The sequence below is a fragment of the Drosophila sechellia genome, unplaced genomic scaffold, assembly GCF_004382195.2.
Source record: "Drosophila sechellia strain sech25 unplaced genomic scaffold, ASM438219v1 U_206, whole genome shotgun sequence".
NCBI lineage: Eukaryota > Metazoa > Arthropoda > Insecta > Diptera > Drosophilidae > Drosophila > Drosophila sechellia.
In genome coordinates this window covers 1-20,311 of record NW_022611146.1, presented here as the reverse complement: position 1 = coordinate 20,311, position 20,311 = coordinate 1, and positions in this window count along the sequence as shown.

Sequence of the window (20,311 nt, the reverse complement as noted above, 5' to 3'; positions counted from 1 at the left end):
ATACAATTGCGTATTAGAGTTTCAAAATAAAAAAGACTGGTTCACAATAAGACCCAATAACTTCAGTAGACAGATTAATGTACCAATTACACATAACTTAGACTCCAACACACTCTTATTGCCAGCTAGATGTGAAGTAATCAGACAAGTCAAATTACTCACTAACGAAAAAACGGTGGTAGTACCAAATCAGGAGCTGCAACCGGGTATAATAGTAGCAAGCACCATTGCCGATAGCAAAAACGCATTGATTCGCATTATAAATACAAATAATAAAGACGCCATAATAGATGGCGCGAAGATAAAATGCGAATCAATGAAAGACTATGACATTTTTACAACACCAGTAGAAAAGGAAAATAGAACTGAAGAAATTTTAAAACAATTAAGATTCCCTAAACAATTCAATAATGTACTAACTAAGTTATGCACCGAGTTTAGCGATATTTTTGGTCTAGAAACAGAACCAATATCGGCTAACAATTTCTACAAACAAAAACTCAGATTAGGGGAAAAAACACCGGTCTATATAAAAAACTATCGCATGGCAGATAGCCAAAAACCAGAAATCGCCAGACAGGTAAAAAAATTAATAGATGATGGAATAGTTGAACCATCAATGTCTGAATATAATAGTCCATTACTTTTGGTTCCAAAGAAATCACTTCCGAATTCGACGGAAAAAAGATGGCGATTAGCTGTTGACTATCGTCAAATAAATAAGAAACTATTATCAGACAAATTTCCACTTCCAAGAATAGAAGATATTCTTGATCAATTAGGAAGAGCAAAGTATTTTTCATGTCTCGACCTAATGTCTGGATTCCACCAGATAGAACTAGAAAAAAGGTATAGAGATATAACGTCATTTTCAACAGCCAATGGCTCATATCGCTTCACGCGACTACCATACGGACTGAAAGTAGCACCAAACTCCTTCCAACGTATGATGACACTTGCATTTTCTGGTCTTGAACCATCGCAAGTATTTCTATATATGGATGATTTAGTAGTAATAGGTTGTTCAGAAAAACATATGCTCAAAAATTTGACTAACGTATTCGAGCTATGTAGACGACATAATTTGAAACTACATCCAGGGAAATGTTCTTTCTTTATGAAAGAAGTAACATATTTGGGTCACAAATGATAAAGGTATACTCCCAGATGACACCAAATATGAAGTTATAGAAAATATCCTATACCAACAGATGCCGACAGTGCTAGGCGTTTCGTAGCCTTCTGTAATTATTACAGACGTTTCATTAAAAATTTTTCTGATCATTCACGCCACTTAACGAGGCTTTGTAAAAAGAATGTCCAATTCGAATGGACAGCAGAATGCAATAATGCATTCGAATATCTTAAAAGAGAATTAATGAAACCAACATTACTACAGTACCCAGATTTCAGCAAAGAATTTTGCATAACAACCGATGCTAGTAAACAGGCATGCGGAGCGGTACTTACACAAGATCACAATGGTCAACAACTTCCAGTGGCATACGCTTCAAGAATGTTCACTCAAGGTGAAAGTAATAAGTCCACTACAGAACAAGAATTAACGGCCATTCATTGGGCCATAAATCATTTTCGACCATACATATATGGCAAGCATTTCATGGTCAAAAGCGATCATAGACCATTGTCATACCTATTCTCTATGAAAAATCCAAGTTCAAAACTCACTCGAATGAGGCTGGATTTAGAAGAGTATGACTTTACTGTAGAATATCTTAAGGGGAAAGATAACCATATTGCGGACGCCTTGTCTCGCATAACAATAAAAGATCTGAAAACAATCAACAGAGAAATATTAAAAGTTACCACCAGATCAAAAGCTAAACTGGAAAATTCCTGTAAAGACGAAGCAATAGTCAAAATACAAGAGGAAAAAGAGCAAACAATAGAAAAGCCCAAAGTCTATGAAGTTGTCAATAATAATGACACAAAGAAATATGTTTTAATCAAAATAGATAAACACAAGTGTTTATTAAAACGAGGAAAAACAATTGTTTCACGCTTTGATGTTGATGACTTGTATTCTAATGAAACATTTGATCTAAATCAATTCTTTCAAAGGCTTATTTCAAAAGCCGGAATGCATAAAATAACAAAAATGCGAATATCACCAAGTGAACAGATGTTCCAATTTGTATCACTAAATGAATTTAAAATAAAGGGCAACCGAGTACTCGAAAAAGTAGAACTAGCTATTCTACAAAAGGTGATAATTATAGACAAAAATAACGAAGCTTAGATTAAAGAAATTTTGACAAAATTCCATGATGATCCTATAGAAGGAGGCCACACTGGTATTTCGCGAACCCAGTCAAAAATCAAAAGATTTTATTATTGGCCCCAGATGACCAAGACAATCTCAAAGTATGTAAAGACTTGTTTGAAATGTCAACAAGCCAAAATTACAACACATACGAAAACTCCATTAACATTGATGCCAACGCCAGCAACAGCATTTGATACTGTTTTAATTGATACCATTGGTCCACTACCGAAATCGGAAGACGGAAATGAGTATGCAGTTACAATCATATGCGATCTAACCAAGTTTTTAGTCACTATTCCAACACCGATTAAAAGTGCTAAAACAGTTGCAAAGGCTATATTTGAATCATTTGTACTGAAGTACGGTCCAATGAAGACGTTCATTACAGATCAAGGTACGGAATACAAAAATTCACTTATGAATGAATTATGCAAATATATGCATATAGAAAATCTAACATCTAGCGCTCACCATCATCAAACTTTAGGAACAATAGAAAGAAGCCACCGAACTTTTAATGAATATATACGTTCATACATATCGGTTGACAAAAGTGATTGGGACATTTGGTTACCATATTTCACTTATTGCTTCAATACAACACCCTCAATAGTCCATGACTACTGCCCATACGAACTAGTATTTGGCAGACTACCCAGACAATTCAAAGATTTCAGTAAGATAAACAAAATAGACCCAATATACAACTTAGACGACTACTCTAAAGAGCTTAAATGCAGACTAGAAATGTCGTACAACAGAGCAAGAAGAATGTTAGAAAAAGCAAAAGCGGATAGAAAATTAAGATATGATAGGAATACAAATAATTTAGAATTAAAAATAGGAGATAAAGTATTACTTAGAAAAGAAACAGGTCATAAGTTAGATAAAAGATAATAAATGACAATATAACCATTAAAACAGGAAGTAAGAAACAACAAATAGTACATAAAGATAGGCTAAAAAAGCACAAATAGAATGAAAAAAAAAAAAAGGGCAATCAATGCCAAACCTTTCATAATAAAACTTAAATAACGGCCTGATCAGCCAAAACAATATAACAAAGACATAGATATAATCGAATTTTTATTAATTCAAAATACATACATATTTTTTCTTTATTCATTTAAAAATTCTATATCATAAATAATGTTAATTCATTAAAAATAATATTTAAGTAATTTTTATTTTATAATGATAATATAGTTGATAGAAAATAACTTCATTTCTTTACGTTATTTTAAAAAAAGGGGGGAGGTGTAGTATGTGCATATATCGAGGGTACACTGTACCTATAAGTACACAGCAACACTTAGTTGCATTGCATAAATAAATAACTCAAGTGAGCGTGATATCACCCATTTATGCTTCAAGCTAAGTCAGCATTCCCACGCTGGCCGCTGGCCATATATGCGCATAAGCTCTCTCTCTCATATACATATATATATACGCTGCTCTTCTGCCGCTGTCGACGGCGGCGCAGTCGACAGCTTTCTTATGTATTTAGGCTAAGATCAATTATTATGAACAATAAAGATTCAGTTTCGAAGAACAATCATAAAATGGCACTGACGTGCTCGCCTGAGAAGACTATTCTACCTTGCATTCAACTACTGGACTTACATGGCGTTTATTGATTTATTACAGTACTATAAACAATTGTCATTAAACGATAAAGTAACACTATAAAGTAAACTTACTACATATATATATATGTAACAATAGTTATCGATAGGAGATGATCGATAATCATCAAGGCCCTGGAGGCAGAAGTATTACAGCTGACTGAAGATCTGGCCTGCTCAGAGAGGGCGCGACGTTCTGCTGAAACGGAGCGTTACGCTTTAACTCTTCGCGTCGCCGAAGTCACTGAACGTATCAGAAGCGCGGAAAAGGAACTGTTTCCGTTGCAGTGCAGCAACAAGTAACTGACATCGAAGATCGAGGAGATTAATGTGGAGAACACCTCGCTCCGCACCGAGGCAATCAAGTGGCGACAGCGTGCTAATGCGCTGGTGGAGAAGAGCAATCGCAACCCATAGTAGTTCAAGCGTCTGCAGGCTGAGCGAGAGCACATGGCCAAGTTGCTGACCGCCAAGAGAGCTGAATTACGCAAGGAGGTAAAAACACATATTCAGCAGGCACAGCATAAGTATAAAGACGGCTATGATCGCAAACGCAAGGGCGAGCGTATATATAAAGAAGGAGATCTGCTGGCTATTAAACGAACTTAGTTTGTGACTGGCAAAAAACTAGCTAGCAGTTTTCTCGGGCCATACCTTTATATATACTTTATACTTTTATAAGTATATATATTATATACTTATAACCAGTTTTATAATTTCGTTAGCACTAAGCGAAAAACAAGTTCTCACCCTTTGTTTAGCTATTGAGCTTTTTCAATAGCTGTTGAGAATAATAAAAAACCGAAGAAAGTTTGTTTTATTACGACAGTTTTATTTTGCGAAATAGCGATAATTTACGATAGCGACAATAAGTAAGTAAGTTTGGTCTTTTCCGAAGCGCGACGAAAAGGCAATTGGCGGGCAGGCAGCAAAAATGCAGCGCCCAAGCTTAACATAGGTAGCTAACAACAACAAAGGAATGAGCGCGAGAGCAGCGGTTTGCACTATGGGCATGCTACTGCTAATTTGGCTTAAATATTAACAAGTATGAAATTAGTCTACTGCACAGTTTTGGCGGCTGCATGACCCAACATCCTCCCCCCGTTGGAAGCTTGTGTTCCAACAGAGTCCTCAAGGGGGAGCAGACACACCTTTTCACTGCCCGTCTTATTACTCCAGACGCGGTCCTCAATTCTGCAACTCGAGCGACGCCGTCTCTGCCAGGAATCAACTGCATGACTCTCGCCAAAGGCCATCTCATTGGGGGTAGATTCTCGTCCTTAACAAGAACGACGTTGTCCACGGCTGCGCCAGGCTTTGGGGTGCGCCACTTGGAGCGCTGCTGGAGCAACGTCAAGTACTCTTCCTTCCATCGCGACCAAAATATTTGCTGAAGAAAGGAGATGCGCTGCCAAGAGTCAAGCCGATTATAGTTTAGGCCCGTTATATCTGGCTCGTCAAACGACGAAGGCGGACCACCATTGAGAAAATGCGCCGGAGTGAGGACATCTAGATCGGCAGGGTTCTCTGAAATGGGAACTAAAGGTCTGGAGTTAATAACTGCTGAGATGTGGCAGTTATTCGGGTGGCGGCCATCAAAGTCCAACGACGAATTCCGGAGGCGACCGCCTACTCTAAGAAGTACAAATTGATCCAGGAACGGCGATAGCGATGATATGGGACTAGACGAGGAAACTCTTCCCAGCGTTTTTAGGGACTGCAGGTCCTCCCATAAATGCGCGCGCTGCACCAACCGCAGATGTTGGAATTTCTCAACGTTGGAGAGGTCCGGATGGCTGTCGATTATGCTCGTGAACAAGGAGTAAAAATCCGCCCAGTTTGCGTAGCCGCCGCCAAACGTTGGCAGCTGCACAGGCGGCAACGGCATCGGCCTCGGCCGCGGCTGCGTTTGAGGACCACTACACTGGTGGGGCACAATACCTTCCGCAAGCGCACACTAGCCTTGAATTCAACGATGAATTCATAGAAAGACTCGCTCATTTCACTGCCAATTTCGTCGAAGTCCAATTCCTCCAGTTCTGTATGCAGAACATTGAAGGCACTTTGCAGCTCATCAATCTGCTCCAGCCTCACCGTAAGAGTGGATTCGTCGTATCCGCTTAGCGTCTCATTAGACAGCGACGTTTGCCTCTGCAACCTGCTGAACAGCGCATTGGTTTTGCGCTTTAAAAAGGTCACCCTGTTTTTTTCACCTTCAGCGGGCATAGCAACAAATCGCCTTTGATTCGGATCAGCGGGAAGATGAGCACAAAATAGATGCCGAAAATGCAAGCGGGGTCAATGCACGCAACGATATATGTAGCAATGTATGTATATATGCAATGCTAGCTCGCTTAAACACAGCCACTATCACCGAAATCTCCACTCACTTGTCCAACTGATTGCGATTTAATGTATTTATATTTATTTATAACCGGGATAAGTGCATTAATTACTGCATGCAAATTAACACAATCACGTCGGGGTCACCAAATGTTTAGCTATTGAGCTTTTTCAATAGCTGTTGAGAATAATAAAAAACCGAAGAAAGTTTGTTTTATTACGACAGTTTTATTTTGCGAAATAGCGATAATTTACGATAGCGACAATAAGTAAGTAAGTTTGGTCTTTTCCGAAGCGCGACGAAAAGGCAATTGGCGGGCAGGCAGCCGAAATGCAGCGCCCAAGCTTAACATAGGTAGCTAACAACAACAAAGGAATGAGCGCCGTACAGATAAATGCGCGCGAGAGCAGCGGTTTGCACTATGGGCATGCTACTGCTAATTTGGCTTAAATATTAACAAGTATGAAATTAGTCTACTGCACAGTTTTGGCGGCTGCATGACCCAACACCCTTCCTCGCTATTTTTTGAAAACACTACGGTTACATCGGATCAGGCAATAGCCGATCTATTCGCCAAGTTTTTTCAAACAACATATTCAACTTTACCTCATTCCGAACAGCCATACTCTTATGCGGTATCTAAGTCGAATCTAATATTTTGCCCCACTATAAACGAAAGCTCACTGCTAAACGATCTTCAGCGTGTTAAACCGGTCTATTCGCCAGGTCCCGATGGAATCCCTGGCTGTGTGCTCAGATTCTGTGCGGAAGCCTTGTGCAAGCCTCTACTGAAACTGTTTACCTTATCTTTGGAATCTTCACAATTCCCTCATATATGGAAGGAGTCCTTTGTGATTCCTCTTCACAAAAAAGGTAGCAAACTGGATGCAAGCAATTACAGAGGAATCTCTAAATTGTTGGCTATCCCAAAACTTTTCGAAAATGTTATCACTCCTCATTTGCAGCACCTTTGTAGATCAATCATATCACCGTGTCAACACGGTTTTATGAAACGCAGATCTACAACCACTAACCTCTTGGAGCTAACTTCTTTCGTAATAGAGGGTTTCAAAAATAATCTTCAAACAGATGTCATCTACACTGATTTTAGTAAAGCATTTGACTCTGTTAATCATTACCTTCTAATAAAAAACTAGATCTTATAGGTTTCCCTGTTGATCTTCTAAATTGGATTTCAAGCTATCTGAATAGCAGGACACAACAAGTTCTCTTTAAAAATTCGTTATCTTCTATTCTCAGAGTCACATCCGGTGTCCCACAAGGGAGCCATCTTGGTCCGCTTCTTTTTACCTTATTCATTAACGACCTCCCCTTAATAATAAAACATTCGCGTGTACTTATGTACGCAGACGATGTTAAATTATGCCTCCAGTACAAGGACACTTCTTGCCATTTGGACTTACAATCCGATCTAGACCGATTTCAAATATGGTGCCGTGATAACATATTAGACTTAAATGGCTCCAAGTGTAAAGTTATGACCTTTTGTCGTGCCAACCCAATACGCACGACTTACACTCTAAGACAGAATTACACTCTCCCTCTGGACAGAATAACACGAGTTGATGATCTTCGTGTTCTTCTGGACCCAAAACTAAAATTTTCTGACCATATTTCATCTATTGTCAATAAGGCCAGGGGTGTGCTTGGTTTTATAAAAAGGTGGTCTAAGGAATTTGAAGACCCTTACTTGACTAAAACCTTATTTATTTCGTTAGTCCGTCCGATTCTAGAGTACGGATCACCTGTTTGGAGTCCACAATACGCAGTCCACTCGGACCGCATTGAATCGGTCCAAAAAAACTTCTTACTTTTTGCCTTGCGGCGCCTAAATTGGGATGCAAACCATATATTACCTCCTTATTCCAGTAGACTACTTTTAATTCATTTACCATCCCTAGCTAACAGTAGAACTATGCTTGGAACAGTCTTTATTTGTAAGCTTATTCGTGGGGATGTTGAGAGTCCCGACTTGATTAGTCGGCTTAACTTCTCGGTTCCAAGTAGAGTCACTAGAAACTATATACCCCTTATCTTAAATCATTGTAGATCTAATTATGAGTTGCATGACCCTTACAGAGTTTTATGTTCTGACTATAATAGACTTTATCCTATTATCTGTAATCTTGACTCTCTGCCGCTATTAAAGCAATCGATTTTATCTTTTCTATTACATAATTAGATCCTACTAACACTAATATTTATTTATTATTTAACAATATATTCATTTCCTCGTTCCTATTCTATTTTTATATCGCGTCTATATTTTCTCGCGAATCGAGCCGTACGATACACGGCAGCGCCCCTCGGTCGGTTGGGCGGGAGGTGTAGCCGTGGGACCCGTGCGTAAAAAAAAAAAAAAAAAAAAAAATTATAAGTATTTTTTTATACTTTAAACTAAGGTAAAAAGAAACGGTCGATACGATGTACGGAAAGGCCCTACAATAACTGCAACATGTGCAGAAAATATGAAGCTATGGAAGTACGTGTCTACAAAGGAAGATCTATGGTCGTCTGGATCAGACGGCAGTGATCAGGATGGCCGAATGTAACAGTAGTTATCGATAGGCGATGATCGATAATCATCGCAAAGGGTAGCGTCGTGAGCACAAGTAGATATAAGAAAATAGGACAAGCATAGAGAGAGTCGAAGTAGAACAAAGCGATTTGAAAGTGGTGTAGTTAAAAGATCTTAAAGCCGAAAGTTGTCGTGTCCGTAAGGCAAAGTTGTGTAGTCGTCGTATGTCCGGAGATCAAGAAGTGTTGGCACGAGTCATTTTTTTATTTTAAGAAAACGAGCAAAAATGGGCCAAAATAATTCTTTACCGTCAAAGACAATAGTTAAAGGTACAAACTGACGTTTTGAACTTTTGTCAGAAATTGTCAGAAAATTTCGTAGATTTGTCAAAGACTTTGCAGTGACTGCTAAGCCTTTGTCGGACATTGTTTAGCTATTGAGCTTTTTAAATAGAAAAATAAAGAAAACCGAAGAAAGTTTATTTATATTACGACACTGCTTATTTTGCGAATTGTTTAAGGCAGCTAAGGCTTAAGCTAAGTCTTTTCCGAAACACGACGAATTGGCAATTGGCGGGGCAGACAGCCGAAATGCAGCGGCCAAGCTTAACGTAGGTAGATACAAAAGGAAAAAGGAATGAGCGCCGTACAGATAAATGCGTGCGAGATCAGCGGTTTGCACTATGGGCATCGCAACTGCTACCACTAACTAATTCGGCTTACAATATTAAAGAATATAATAAAGAATATAGTCTACTGCACAGTTTTTTCGGCTGCATGACCCAACATCCTCCCCCCGTTGGAAGCTTGGCTTCCAACAGAGTCCTCAAGGGGATGCAGACACAGCTTGTTCACTGCCCGCCTTATTACTCCAGACGCGGTCCTCAATTCTGCAACTCGAGCGACTCTGTCTCTGCCAGGAATCAACTGCATGACTCTCGCCATAGGTCATCTCATTGGGGGTAGATTCTCGTCCTTAACAAGAACGACGTTGTCCACGGCTACGCCAGGTTTTAAGGTGCGCCACTTGGAGCGCTGCCGGAGCAACGTCAAGTATTCTTCCTTCCATCGCGACCAAATTATTTGCTGAAGAAAGGAGATGCGCTGCCAAGAGTTAAGCCGATTATAGTTTAGTCCCGTTATATCTGGCTCGACAAACGACGAAGGCGGACCACCATTGAGAAAATGCGCCGGAGTGACATCCAGATCGGCAGGGTTCTCTGAAATGGGAACTAAAGGTCTGGAGTTAATAACTGCCGAGATGTGGCACACCAGCGTCCTCAGCTCGTCGAAGGTCAGAACCGCCGTACCCACAGCCAGTCAATCGTCTCCGAAAGGCAAAAGTTCTGAACGGAGCCTTGATGCTCGCTACTGAGAAGTAACCTTCGAAGTTCCAGAAGTTCATTTTTGGCGCCGACAAAGTTGGTGGCGTTGTCTGACCAAATTTGCTTCGGCTTCCGCCGGGTGCATATGAACCTCTTGAGTCGCAGAAACGCAACTGTCGAGAAATCCTTGATCAGATCCAGGTGCAGTGCCTTGGTTGCAAAGCATATAAATACGCAGACGTAGCATTTAACCGCGGGCTTGTTGCAAGTATCCGACTTGTGAAGGAAGGGTCCACAGAAGTCTATACCAGTAATCTCAACAGCGTGAGATCCTTCCAAGCGCTCCTTGGGAAGGTCCGCCATTATGTGCTCTATCAGCCGCGGCTTAACCCGAAAACATCTGATGCACCTGTTCACGGCCTTGGTAACCGTCTTCCTCCCCCCAATAGGCCAATATTGGGATCGACTTGCACCCAGAAGAGCTCGAGGTCCGGCATGAAGATCGCTTTCATGGTAATGCGAAATAATTGTTTTGTCAGGACAAACAGCTGTTGGCCAATCTCTTTCAGGCTCCGTAAGATAGGCGGGTCCATGCCCAGTGACGGTTCGATAGGCTGAGACGGCAGGGATCCTCCAGACACAACCCAGCCCAGACGAGTTTTTTGAAGCAGGGGCAGTCCTGGCAACAACTTTATCTGACCTACGCACAGCAGCTCATAAAACAGGCTAGCTCCTATTAAAATGTGAACACACTGAGCTTTATGAAATTCCGGGTCGGCGAGCTGCAGGTTTTCTGGAATCTTCTAGTCCCCAATGTCCACATTAGAACTTGGCTGGCGATCCGTGATATTGGGAGCGATAGAGTAGAAGAAGTCGAAGGCGGGGCAGAAGTCTCAGTGTGGGAGCTTGAAGACACCGGAACATGTGCCTGCGAGGAAGGCGGACCATCCAGATGGAGCAGCGTATGATGCCTGATTCCACACGTGCGGCAGCGGCTCGAGCTGCATTGCCGTAGCTGATGACCTGCCTTTAGGCAATTTAGGCAAAGTGCTAGTCTCTTTGCCTCGCGCAGACGATCTACTGGCGCTAAGTCTCTAAATTGCGGGCAATAATATATGGCATGCTCTGCACTATAGCAAAGCATGCAACCAAGAGAATTTTGGGTGGTAGAAACTAGCGTCGAGCGATTTCTGCCCACCTGAACGCCTGGCGCATAGGTTGCTATGGCGCAATCCACGGCCTCCAAAGTCCTACATCGCTGTTCCAGGAATGCATCCATCGATTCCCACGACGGAATAAGGTTGGCAAAGACCAAATCCTCCAAGCGCTCCTCCCACTTAGCTTGGCTCGCCGCATCCAGCTTTTGCAGCAGCACTCAGTGGTGCCCAAACCCTTCAACGCACGAATGTGAGCGTTAAATTTGTCCGACAATTCCCGAAGCCATGCCACTGAACCATTCCGTACTACCTTTAAACCCAGGATCTCGGTGATGTGCGCCTGAAAAACGAGACGCCGATTATCAAACCTTTTTTGAAGCAACTCTAAAGCCGCTTCGTAATTTCTGTTTGAAATCTCCAATGATCGGATAGTTTCCAGCGCTGAATCCCTCAAACATGACCGCATATTTTGAAATTTCTCAATGTTGGAGAGGTCCGGATGGCTGTCGATTATGCTCGTGAACACGGAGTAAAAATCAGCCCAGTTTGCGTAGCCTCCGCCAAACGTTGGCAGCTGCACAGGCGGCAACGGCATCGGCCTCGGCCGCGGCTGTGTTTGAGGACCACTACACTGGTGGGGCACAACACCTCCTGCAAGCGTTGAGTGCGGCGCGAAATGCACATTGCGTTTGGCTATTTCCGCGCGCACACTAGCTTTGAATTCAACGATGAATTCATCGAAAGACTCGCTCATTTCACTGCCAATTTCGTCGAAGTCCAATTCCTCCAGTTCTGTATGCAGAACATTGAAGGCACTTTGCAGCTCATCAATCTGCTCCAGCCTCACCGTAAGAGTGGGTTCGTCGTATCCGCTTAGCGTCTCATTAGACAGCGACGTTTGTAGCCTCTGCAACCTGATGAACAGCGCATTGGCTTTGCGCTTTAAAAAGGTCACTCTGTTTTTGTCACCTTCAGCGGGCATAGCAACAAATTGCCTTTAATTCTGTTCAGCGGGAAGATGAGCATAAAATAGATGCCGAAAATGCAAGCGGTTAATGCATGTAACGATATATGTAGCAATGTATGTATATATGCAATGCTAGCTCGCTTAAACACAGCCACTATCACCGAAATCTCCACTCACTTGTCCAACCGATTGCGATTTAATGTATTTATATTTATTTATAAACGGGATAAGTGCATTAATTAATGCATGCAAATTAACACTATCACGTCGGGGTCACCAATGTTTAGCCATTGAGCTTTTTCAATAGCTGTTGCGAAAAATAAAGAAGACGTAAAAAAACTCGGAAACGGCGATGGACCTTTTAAGACATCGACAGTCGCAGAATATATGAAGCCGTGGGAAACTTCATTCGGGTCGAATGATGTTTTAGGAGGGCCGATTGTGGGAAATGAACCAGATCTAAATGAACGATGAAACAGAGAGCAAGAGAGTAACGCGCAGTGGCAACGCTTATTAACGGAAAAAACAAAAGAGGCAGTTGGAGTAGAATGGTGTACGAGTGCAGTCACAAGTTTTTCAATCGCGCTATATACTTATGCAACTAGAGCTAAACAATTGTCATCAAACAATTAAAAACAATTAAGTGTACTATAAACAATTGTCATTAAACAATAAATTTTTTTTTTTTTTTTGGATTAGATTACATAATTTGTTGCGAAAACTTTACAATAACTGTCGATATTGTATGTGTGATGTATATCATAATGTATGTATATAATTTAATTTAAATGTGCGTGTCTAATCCCAGAGAGGTCCAAAGGGTGGGATCGGTGCAGCCTCCTGGTGCGTTGATTGGAGTCCAGCAGGTCTTGTGCCAGGTTGTTTGGGTGGTCTTGAAGCCTCTGCATGTACTGCCTGCTCCTTTTTTTAATCTCATCCTTCACGCAGGGGAAGCTGAGGACCTCGTGGATAGTGGCATTATCGTGGAAAGGGTGAGCGTTTGTGACTGTGCGGAGGGTTTTTTTTTCGAATGTCTGGATAATGTTGATGTTACTTTTCGATGCAGTGCCCCACAGTTGAATGCCATACGTCCAGATTGGCCTTATGATCGCTTTGTAGATAAGGAGCTTAGTGGAAGTCAGTAGCTTAGATTGTCTGCCCATCAGCCAGTAGAATTCACGGACTCGGTTCTCCGCCTGTTTCCGCTTCTTTAGCAGGTGTGGTCTCCATGTAAGTCTCTTGTCCAGTGTAAAGCCAAGATAATTTGAATTGGCTACCTCTGGGATTGGGGACCGTTGAAACTGACTGGAGGGCAAGTGCCGCGCAGTATCATCGGCTTAAGTGGCTGCCATAATGTACTGACTCGCTTCCTTGGGGAACTCCTGCACGGGCTTCTTTGACGTCTGAGCGCGCTTCTCCACACCTGACGGCGAATCTTCTGCCCTCCAGGAACGACTTCAAGTAACACTTGTAACTGTCATTAAACGATAAAGTAACACTACCGAGGTAATCAAGTGGCAATCGCCACGAGGTAATCAAGAGCAATCGCAACCCAGAGGAGTTCAAGCGTCTGCAGGCTGATCGAGAGCACCTGGCCAAGTTGCTGACCGCCAAGAGAGCTGAATTACGCAAGGAGGTAAAAACACATATTCAGCAGCAAAGCATAAGTATAAACACGGCTATGATCGCAAACGCAAGGACGAGCGTATATATAAAGAAGGAGATCTGGTGGCTATTAAACGAACTCAGTTTGTGACTGGCAAAAAACTAGCTAGCAGTTTTCTCGGGCCATAACTTTATATATACTTGTGGGTTCGTCGTATCCGCTTAGCGTCTCATTAGACAGCGACGTTTGTAGCCTCTGCAACCTGCTGAACAGCGCATTGGCTTTGCGCTTTAAAAAGGTCACCCTGTTTTTGTCACCTTCAGCGGGCATATCAACAAATTGCCTTTAATTCTGTTCACCGGGAAGATGAGCACAAAATAGATGCCGAAAATGCAAGCGGTTAATGCACGTAACGATATATGTAGCAATGTATGTATATATGCAATGCTAGCTCGCTTAAACACAGCCACTATCACCGAAATCTCCACTCACTTGTCCAACCGATTGCGATTTAATGTATTTATATTTATTTATAAACGGGATAAGTGCATTAATTAATGCATGCAAATTAACACTATCACGTCGGGGTCACCAATGTTTAGCCATTGAGCTTTTTCAATAGCTGTTGCGAAAAATAAAGAAGACGTAAAAAAACTCGGAGACGGCGATGGACCTTTTAAGACATCGACAATCGCAGAATATATGAAGCCGTGGGAAAATTCATTCGGGTCGAATGATGTTTTAGGAGGGCCGATTGTGGGAAATGAACCAGATCTAAATGAACGATGAAACAGAGAGCAAGAGAGTAACGCGCAGTGGCAACGCTTATTAACGGAAAAAACAAAAGAGGCAGTTGGAGTAGAATGGTGTACGAGTGCAGTCACAAGTTTTTCAATCGCGCTATATACTTATGCAACTAGAGCTAAACAATTGTCATCAAACAATTAAAAACAATTAAGTGTACTATAAACAATTGTCATTAAACAATAAATTTTTTTTTTTTTTTTGGATTAGATTACATAATTTGTTGCGAAAACTTTACAATAACTGTCGATATTGTATGTGTGATGTATATCATAATGTATGTATATAATTTAATTTAAATGTGCGTGTCTAATCCCAGAGAGGTCCAAAGGGTGGGATCGGTGCAGCCTCCTGGTGCGTTGATTGGAGTCCAGCAGGTCTTGTGCCAGGTTGTTTGGGTGGTCTTGAAGCCTCTGCATGTACTGCCTGCTCCTTTTTTTAATCTCATTCTTCACGCAGGGGAAGCTGAGGACTTCGTGGATAGTGGCATTATCGTGGAAAGGGTGAGCGTTTGTGACTGTGCGGAGGGTTTTTTTTTCGAATGTCTGGATAATGTTGATGTTACTTTTCGATGCAGTGCCCCACAGTTGAATGCCATACGTCCAGATTGGCGCTTCTCCACACCTGACGGCGAATCTTCTGCCCTCCAGGAACGACTTCAAGTAACACTATAAAATAAACTTACTACATAAGCACGAACTATTGTCATTAAACAATAAAGTAACACTATACAATAAACTTACTACATAAGCACGAACTATTGTCATTAAACAATATAAAGTGTACTATAAACAATTGTCATTAAACGATAAAGTAACACTACCGAGGTAATCAAGTGGCAATCGCCACGAGGTAATCAAGAGCAATCGCAACCCAGAGGAGTTCAAGCGTCTGCAGGCTGATCGAGAGCACCTGGCCAAGTTGCTGACCGCCAAGAGAGCTGAATTACGCAAGGAGGTAAAAACACATATTCAGCAGCAAAGCATAAGTATAAACACGGCTATGATCGTAAACGCAAGGACGAGCGTATATATAAAGAAGGAGATCTGGTGGCTATTAAACGAACTCAGTTTGTGACTGGCAAAAAACTAGCTAGCAGTTTTCTCGGGCCATAACTTTATATATACTTTATACTTTTATAAGTATATAAGTATATATATTATAAGTATTTTTTTATACTTTAAACTAAGGTAAACGGCAGGGATCCTCCAGACACAACCCAGCCCAGACGAGTTTTTTGAAACAGGGGCAGTCCTGGCAACAACTTTATCTGACCTAGGCTAGCTCCTATTAAAATGTCAACACACTGAGCTTTATGAAATTCCGGGTCGGCGAGCTGCAGGTTTTCTGGAATCTTCTAGTCCCCAATGTCCACATTAGAACTTGGCTGGCGATCCGTGATATTGGGAGCGATAGAGTAGAAGAAGCTATGATCGTAAACGCAAGGACGAGCGTATATATAAAGAAGGAGATCTGGTGGCTATTAAACGAACTCAGTTTGTGACTGGCAAAAAACTAGCTAGCAGTTTTCTCGGGCCATAACTTTATATATACTTTATACTTTTATAAGTATATAAGTATATATATTATAAGTATTTTTTTATACTTTAAACTAAGGTAAACGGCAGGGATCCTCCAGACACAACCCAGCCCAGACGAGTTTTTTGAAACAGGGGCAGTCCTGGCAACAACTTTATCTGACCTAGGCTAGCTCCTATTAAAATGTCAACACACTGAGCTTTATGAAATTCCGGGTCGGCGAGCTGCAGGTTTTCTGGAATCTTCTAGTCCCCAATGTCCACATTAGAACTTGGCTGGCGATCCGTGATATTGGGAGCGATAGAGTAGAAGAAGTCGAAGGCGGGGCAGAATTCTCAGTGTGGGAGCTTGAAGACACCGGAACATGTGCCTGCGAGGAAGGCGGACCATCCAGATGGAGCAGCGTATGATGCCTGATTCCACACGTGCGGCAGCGGCTCGAGCTGCATTGCCGTAGCTGATGACCTGCCTTTAGGCAATTTAGGCAAAGTGCTAGTCTCTTTGCCTCGCGCAGACGATCTACTGGCGCTAAGTCTCTAAATTGCGGGCAATAATATATGGCATGCTCTGCACTATAGAAAAGCATGCAACCAAGAGAATTTTGGGTGGTAGAAACTAGCGTCGAGCGATTTCTGCCCACCTGAACGCCTGGCGCATAGGTTGCTATGGCGCAATCCACGGCCTCCAAAGTCCTACATCGCTGTTCCAGGAATGCAGCCATCGATTCCCACGACGGAATAAGGTTGGCAAAGACCGAATCCTCCAAGCGCTCCTCCCACTTAGCTTGGCTCGCCGCATCCAGCTTTTGCAGCAGCACTCAGTGGTGCCCAAACCCTTCAACGCACGAATGTGAGCGTTAAATTTGTCCGACAATTCCCGAAGCCATGCCACTGAACCATTCCGTACTACCTTTAAACCCAGGATCTCGGTGATGTGCGCCTGAAAAACGAGACGCCGATTATCAAACCTTTTTTGAAGCAACTCTAAAGCCGCTTCGTAATTTCTGTTTGAAATCTCCAATGATCGGATAGTTTCCAGCGCTGAATCCCTCAAACATGACCGCATATGTTGAAATTTCTCAATGTTGGAGAGGTCCGGATGGCTGTCGATTATGCTCGTGAACACGGAGTAAAAATCAGCCCAGTTTGCGTAGCCTCCGCCAAACGTTGGCAGCTGCACAGGCGGCAACGGCATCGGCCTCGGCCGCGGCTGTGTTTGAGGACCACTACACTGGTGGGGCACAACACCTTCCGCAAGCGTTGAGTGCGGCGCGAAATGCACATTGCGTTTGGCTATTTCCGCGCGCACACTAGCTTTGAATTCAACGATGAATTCATCGAAAGACTCGCTCATTTCACTGCCAATTTCGTCGAAGTCCAATTCCTCCAGTTCTGTATGCAGAACATTGAAGGCACTTTGCAGCTCATCATTCTGCTCCAGCCTCACCGTAAGAGTGGGTTCGTCGTATCCGCTTAGCGTCTCATTAGACAGCGACGTTTGTAGCCTCTGCAACCTGCTGAACAGCGCATTGGCTTTGCGCTTTAAAAAGGTCACCCTGTTTTTGTCACCTTCAGCGGGCATAGCAACAAATTGCCTTTAATTCTGTTCAGCGGGAAGATGAGCACAAAATAGATGCCGAAAATGCAAGCGGTTAATGCACGTAACGATATATGTAGCAATGTATGTATATATGCAATGCTAGCTCGCTTAAACACAGCCATTATCACCGAAATCTCCACTCACTTGTCCAACCGATTGCGATTTAATGTATTTATATTTATTTATAAACGGGATAAGTGCATTAATTAATGCATGCAAATTAACACTATCACGTCGGGGTCACCAATGTTTAGCCATTGAGCTTTTTCAATAGCTGTTGCGAAAAATAAAGAAGACGTAAAAAAACTCGGAGACGGCGATGGACCTTTTAAGACATCGACAGTCGCAGAATATATGAAGCCGTGGGAAAATTCATTCGGGTCGAATGATGTTTTAGGAGGGCCGATTGTGGGAAATGAACCAGATCTAAATGAACGATGAAACAGAGAGCAAGAGAGTAACGCGCAGTGGCAACGCTTATTAACGGAAAAAACAAAAGAGGCAGTTGGACTAGAATGGTGTACGAGTGCAGTCACAAGTTTTTCAATCGCGCTATATACTTATGCAACTAGAGCTAAACAATTGTCATCAAACAATTAAAAACAATTAAGTGTACTATAAACAATTGTCATTAAACAATAATTTTTTTTTTTTTTTTTTTTTTTTGGATTAGATTACATAATTTGTTGCGAAAACTTTACAATAACTGTCGATATTGTATGTGTGATGTATATCATAATGTATGTATATAATTTAATTTAAATGTGCGTGTCTAATCCCAGAGAGGTCCAAAGGGTGGGATCGGTGCAGCCTCCTGGTGCGTTGATTGGAGTCCAGCAGGTCTTGTGCCAGGTTGTTTGGGTGGTATGAAGCCTCTGCATGTACTGCCTGCTCCTTTTTTTAATCTTATCCTTCACGCAGGGGAAGCTGAGGACCTCGTGGATAGTGGCATTATCGTGGAAAGGGTGAGCGTTTGTGACTGTGCGGAGGGTTTTTTTTTCGAATGTCTGGATAATGTTGATGTTACTTTTCGATGCAGTGCCCCACAGTTGAATGCCATACGTCCAGATTGGCCTTATGATCGCTTTGTAGATAAGGAGCTTAGTGGAAGTCAGTAGCTTAGATTGTCTGCCCATCAGCCAGTAGAATTCACGGACTCGGTTCTCCGCCTGTTTCCGCTTCTTTAGCAGGTGTGGTCTCCATGTAAGTCTCCTGTCCAGTGTAAAGCCAAGATAATTTGAATTGGCTACCTCTGGGATTGGGGACCGTTGAAACTGACTGGAGGGCAAGTGCCGCGCAGTATCATCGGCTTAAGTGGCTGCCATAATGTACTGACTCGGTATCACCGGCAGGTCAGCCATATACGCGTTGTAGAGGAGCGGACCGAGAACGCTTCCTTGGGGAACTCCTGCACGGGCTTCTTTGACGTCTGAGCGCGCTTCTCCACACCTGACGGCGAATCTTCTGCCCTCCAGGAACGACTTCAAGTAACACTATAAAATAAACTTACTACATAAGCACGAACTATTGTCATTAAACAATAAAGTAACACTATAAAATAAACTTACTACATAAGCACGAACTATTGTCATTAAACAATATAAAGTGTACTATAAACAATTGTCATTAAACGATAAAGTAACACTACCGAGGTAATCAAGTGGCAATCGCCACGAGGTAATCAAGAGCAATCGCAACCCAGAGGAGTTCAAGCGTCTGCAGGCTGAGCGAGAGCACCTGGCCAAGTTGCTGACCGCCAAGAGAGCTGAATTACGCAAGGAGGTAAAAACACATATTCAGCAGCAAAGCATAAGTATAAACACGGCTATGATCGTAAACGCAAGGACGAGCGTATATATAAAGAAGGAGATCTGGTGGCTATTAAACGAACTCAGTTTGTGACTGGCAAAAAACTAGCTAGCAGTTTTCTCGGGCCATAACTTTATATATACTTTATACTTTTATAAGTATATAAGTATATATATTATAAGTATTTTTTTATACTTTAAACTAAGGTAAACGGCAGGGATCCTCCAGACACAACCCAGCCCAGACGAGTTTTTTGAAACAGGGGCAGTCCTGGCAACAACTTTATCTGACCTAGGCTAGCTCCTATTAAAATGTCAACACACTGAGCTTTATGAAATTCCGGGTCGGCGAGCTGCAGGTTTTCTGGAATCTTCTAGTCCCAATGTCCACATTAGAACTTGGCTGGCGATCCGTGATATTGGGAGCGATAGAGTAGAAGAAGTCGAAGGCGGGGCAGAAGTCTCAGTGTGGGAGCTTGAAGACACCGGAACATGTGCCTGCGAGGAAGGCGGACCATCCAGATGGAGCAGCGTATGATGCCTGATTCCACACGTGCGGCAGCGGCTCGAGCTGCATTGCCGTAGCTGATGACCTGCCTTTAGGCAATTTAGGCAAAGTGCTAGTCTCTTTGCCTCGCGCAGACGATCTACTGGCGCTAAGTCTCTAAATTGCGGGCAATAATATATGGCATGCTCTGCACTATAGCAAAGC